Here is a 5343-nt window from a genome sequence, read left to right as displayed (position 1 = left end):
ACCAAATGTAATCCACAAACTTGAAAGCAGCAGCTGTCTAAGACCTTTGGGAGACAGTAAGGAATTTGGATTGGACTGGATATTAGATGATACCAGGAATTCCCCTTCATGTTCCTGGTCGAAGCAGCAGTCCTGTGGGTGTGCAAGAAAGGGAAGAAGGGGAGGCACTTGGAAAATATTGGTCAAAAAATAAATACCTGAAATGAGGAGGATGGATGGATGGATGGACGGATGGATGGATGGATTGATGGATGGATTGATGACTGGATGGATGGCAGAGAGGGCTGACCAGATGTCTCTTTATACCTGGAGCCACCATCTGGTAGGCCAGTTGGGTCTCTAGGCTACTCTAAGGGCAGCTCTAAACTCATTCACTTTAACCACAAAACTGCATTCCTGGCCAGGTGCAGTGGCTCACACCTGTAATCCCAGTACTTTGGGATGCTGAGGCGGGCGGATCACAAGGTCAAGAGTTCGAGACCAGCCTGGCCAACATAGTGAAACCCCATCTCTACTAAAAATACAAAAAATAGCCGAGCATGGTGGTGCATGCCTGTAATCCCAGCTACTTGGGAGGCTGAGGCAGGAGAATCACTTGAACCCGAGAGGCAGAGGTTGTGGTGAGCCGAGATTGTGCCACTGCACTCCAGCCTGGGCAACAGAGCAAGACTCCGTCTCAAAAAAAATTAAAAAAAAAAAATACTGCATTCCCTGACTCTCAGGAGCTGCCTGTGGAGGGGCCCAGGGCTCAGGCACCTCATTTTCCTCTCATTCTTCAAAAATTGAGAGACATAAAGCAGAGTGTCAACAATTATTGAATCCAGACACCAGGCACAGTGGCTCACTTATGTAATCCCACTTGAGACCAGGATTTGAGATCAGCCTGTGCAACACAGCAAGACCCCCTCTCAAAAAAAAAAAAAAAAAAAAAAAAAAAAGCTGGGCATGGGTGGCCTGCACCTGTAGTCCCAGCTAGCTACTCAGGAGGCTGAGGTGGGAGGACCACTTGGGGCTGTTCTCAAGCAGTCAAGGCTGCAGTGAGCTATGATCACACCATTGCACTCCAGCCTGGGCAACAGAGTGAGACCCTGTCTGAAAAAAAATAAATAAAAATTGTTGAATCTAGCAGGAGAATATCTGGGTATTTATTATACCATTACACCATTCTTTTGATTTTTCTGAATGCTTGAAATTTTCCCAAATAAAAAACTGGGGGAGATTTTTTAAACCTAAAAAATGTTTATTAGTTTTAAAAAAAATTACTTTCGCTGCCGAGCAGAGACTGGTTTGGAGGGGAGGTGACCACATGAAGAATCCATAAAATCCTGACTGAGTATCCCCCTCTGTGACAGACCTGAAGTGGGGAACTGAGAAACAACAGAGCCCCCACAAGGAATGCACCTTCCAGCCTTGAAGAAAGTGGGAAACAGTGGGCGGGGCACGACAGGCAAGTGTAGACCGAAGGGTGTTCAGATTTCTGGCCACCCCCATCCCCCAGTCTGCTGGCTCCTGGTCCCTTCACGCCACCCACCCCACAGTCCAGGAGCTCCAGGAGTCCCCCATGGCCAGGTTCTCTCCTTCTGGTTTCTGTGCCCTTTCTAAAGCAGCACAGAGCCCAGAAATGGGATTGGGTGCCAGGGCCTCTTTCTCTTTCCAGAGAAACTGCCCTGCCCACCCACAAAAGGTCACCATGACCGATCCCATCAGCAGCCTCCCTCCCCACCCCTCCTTCCCAGCAGGCCATTGGTTCCAGAATTTCAGGCCACAGGGATCTGCCCAAGGCAGAGCTCACCTTGTTCTTCCCCGCCAGTGTGCTGGGCCACAGCAGAGCCACCCCAATCTTCAGCTCCAGCCAAGCTGATGCTTGCATTTCATTCATTCCTTTCATTCATTCATAGTGTACTGCTTAAGAGAGTGGGCTCTGGGGTCAGATTGCCTGGGTCCAAATCCTAGCTCTTCCATTACTAGCTGTATAATCATAGAGAAGACACTTAATGTGTAGATTAAGTGACTTAACTGATGAATTCCTCTTCCAGGAATGCTGTTCCTGATTCTTGAAGATGCAGCCCAAGTCCCGTCTCCTCTAGAGGCCCTCTGGGATTTCCTCCACCCTCACTGCTCTCTCCTCTGAATTCCTTTAGCCTTTTCTCTCAGTTGCTTCTGGAGCACTTCACCCATGCGACCCTGTTGAGTTGAAAGCCAGGGCCATGCCTTACCCAGGGGGCCCTCAGGAAGCAACCTGAGTAAGGAAATCCCACCAGAGCTAAAGGACAGCTGCAAGGCTAGCCAAGCAGGTTTCCTTCCTTCCCAGAGCCTCCACTGTGAAGTGGGAGGTTTGGACTAGAAGAACAATAAATTCTCTTTTAACAGACCCCAAGCCCTTGCTGCCCCTTGATAGCACCTAAAAGCTATGCAGAAGGGAGGCCTAAATGTCCCTTACACATAGGAGGGAGGTCCATAGGTTCCTTACAACTGGAAAGCTCCATGAAGCAGGCAGCCCTTCCCTGGGGATCAGGGAGGCCTCCACCAGGGCAACCCCTCCCTCATTTGAGACTCTCAGTGATGCATATGAAACTTGGAAATTTCCCTCCTGCTTTTGGGAGTTGGAAGTATCTGAGGAAGTGATGGGGAGAGAGCTCTGTCCTGTGCCCCCGGAGGGAGGACTGGGGAGGATTAAGGACTATTTGCCAAATGTGCTTGGGGACGAAGGAAAGGGTTCCTTGGATTCCCCCAACCTATCTGCCCTTGGGTGGAAAGGCCACCCACCTGGAAGGGGCTTCTGAGCTCATGCCTTCCCTGGCAACCCCTGCCTCAAGGTGCAAGGCTCCAGAACCACATTCCGTGATCCAGAGCCAGGGCTACTCTTTCCTCCCACCCAGAAAGCTTATTTTAGCAACAAAGGGAGAGAGATGAATGGAGAGCTGCAGCTTCTCCACGGGTTGGCTTGGGCCTTCACCAGAAATGAGAGTCTCATTACCCAACCCCAATTCAAAGGATAATTAACAGATGGTATAATTTCCAAGCATTCTCTGCACCACATGGCTATTAGGTGAAGAACAAAATGCCCACGCAGCCCCTAGATCATTCCAAACTCCAGAGTCTGAGGAAGTCTAGAGAGGCAGAGCCCTGCAGAGGCTGTGTAACGCACGCCTCCATCTCCAGAGCTGCCCTTGGCCTTGCTCAGAGGAAGAAAGCTCCTGTTTGGTCAAAGGGGAGGGCATTTCCTTGAGCCATGGGTCCTCCTTCTACCTACTTCTATCCATCCTGCCAGGAGCACAGTCTAACCCTAATCTTTCTTGCTGTACCCAAGGCCCATCTCCTTTCCTGTTTCCCCAGGGGAAAAGAGAAAAGCTGATTTCTCATCCTTGGCCTCACTGTGTGGTCACACAGACACTCCTTGGGCCTGGGGCTGGGGGATCCTCTGCTGTGACCCAGTGAGAGTGGCACCACTGTGACCGGGGGCAGTGCTAGAAGGGAGCACCTGATCCAGTGCTTTTCAGATGGGTTCCTCCAGACCCTCAAGTTGCACAGAGCAGCCCAGGGATTTCTTGGTTGGGGGAGTGGTGGAGAGGGGCAGGGCCCTGACCCCCTCACTTCAACCCAGCAGCACTACTCATCTGTTCTATATCCTGGCCTTCCACTTCAGATTTCTTTTGAAGAAAAGAATTCTACTGCTAAATAAACATTTGAGAACCATTCACCTTATTCAATCCCCTCATTTTACAAAAAGGGACATTGAGGCACAGAATTTGAGCAAGGTCACACAGCTGTGGTGTTGGAGGCTGGGACCCAGGCCCAGGCATCCCCCCAGGCCAGGGCATCCCCCCAGGGACCACCTGACTGGGCCCCTGGCTGCTCCAGGATGTAGGGAAGCCTTTTCTGGGTCACCTGCACGGCTCCTGCCTGGCTCTCCGTGTGGTCCAGCTTCATGTCTGGTCCTCTTGGAGAACCCCTGGAATCCTGCACACCCTCTCAAATGAAGCTGCCTTGGAGAGGGTCAGGAGCCCGGGTACCAGGTAGGCCTCCTCGCTGGTCACAAAGCTGTGGCGGAAGGAGGGGGTAGCCGCAGGACATGGACAGGGAGGCAGGAGGGGATGAGAGGCCGCCTCTCTAGACAGGACCTCAGGGGGCAGTGCAAGCCCCTTGTCTAGGATCCAGGAAGCCTGTGTTAAAGCTAGGCTCCACCGCAGCCGGCCTCTGAATCTGGTGATAGCGTGTTTACACCACCTGGCTTCCACCCACTCTGACCCTTCTAATTTACCTCCCTGGAAAAGCCCAAGTGGTGTCCAACATGAGGCTGGGGTCATTCTTCCAACAGCCCGACCCCAAGGGGCATGCTGGTCAGACCACAGCCTCGCTGGTGGGGTGGACGGTAGGGAGCGAGTGGACCCGGTGACTCATTGTGGGTGCTTCTCTGGGATTTCGGAGGCTTTGTTGTGTTGCTCAGGGCCCTTTTAACTCTGTCTGACCTATGGGAGGGGACAGCAATGAGGGCTTTTATGACTGGAATGAACTGGGAACTTGGCCTCTGAGAGCCCTTAAAATGTTTTGGAAACCTCTAGGCATACTTAGGGTACTTCCACCATGATTATCATCGGCTGTGTGGCTTCCGATTGCTAATTCGCACCGGGCATCTGGCGAGGCCGGCCTGGGGAAATTGGGATGGAGGGTCCTGCTGGAGGGAATCCTGGCGCGTCGGCGCGGAGGAGTGCTCTGGGTGGGGCCCACCTCCTCCAGCGCGGCCGGCGTTGCCGCTTTAAGGCGGCCGCGGCGCGAGCAGGTCTATGGTAATGAGCCGCCGCCGCGGCTCTGCAGAGCTCGCCCGCCCGCCGGGGAGGCGAGGGAGCGCGGGGCTGGGCCCGGGGCCGCGGCGACAGGCAGCAGCCGCGGCGGGGACGCGGGGCGCGAGCGGGCGGCGCGGGACCGTCGGGGGCCGCCGGGGCCGGGCCGGGGTCGGGGCGCGCGGCTACACGGGCGCAGGTGGGCGATCCCATAGGGGCGGAGGGGGCACCCCGGCTCCGGAACCCGGGGCCCGGCAAGGCCAGGGGCGCCGCGGGGCCCCCGGGCGCAGGTGGTGAGTGCCCGGAGCGCAGGTGGAGGCGCGGCGGCAGCCCGCGGTGCTCAGGGTGACCCGGGAGCGGGTCTGGCTCAGGGGGCGGTGGGAACCCGGGCTCGTCGGAGGGTGCAGCGCGGGGTCCCGCCGAGCCATCCAGACGCAGGCCCCGCGGGGCGCACGGGAGGCCCCCGGGGACTGGCGCCCTGGCCCGGGCATGAGGCGCGGCGGGGCCGGCAGGAGCTGGAGGAGGAGCCGCCGCCGCCGTTGACCCGGCCGCCGGCCGGGAG

The sequence above is a fragment of the Gorilla gorilla genome, chromosome 1 (genome assembly GCF_029281585.2).
Source record: "Gorilla gorilla gorilla isolate KB3781 chromosome 1, NHGRI_mGorGor1-v2.1_pri, whole genome shotgun sequence".
Taxonomy (NCBI): Eukaryota; Metazoa; Chordata; class Mammalia; order Primates; family Hominidae; genus Gorilla; species Gorilla gorilla.
The sequence above is the reverse complement of the archived record's forward strand: the minus strand, read 5'-3'. Positions refer to the sequence as shown.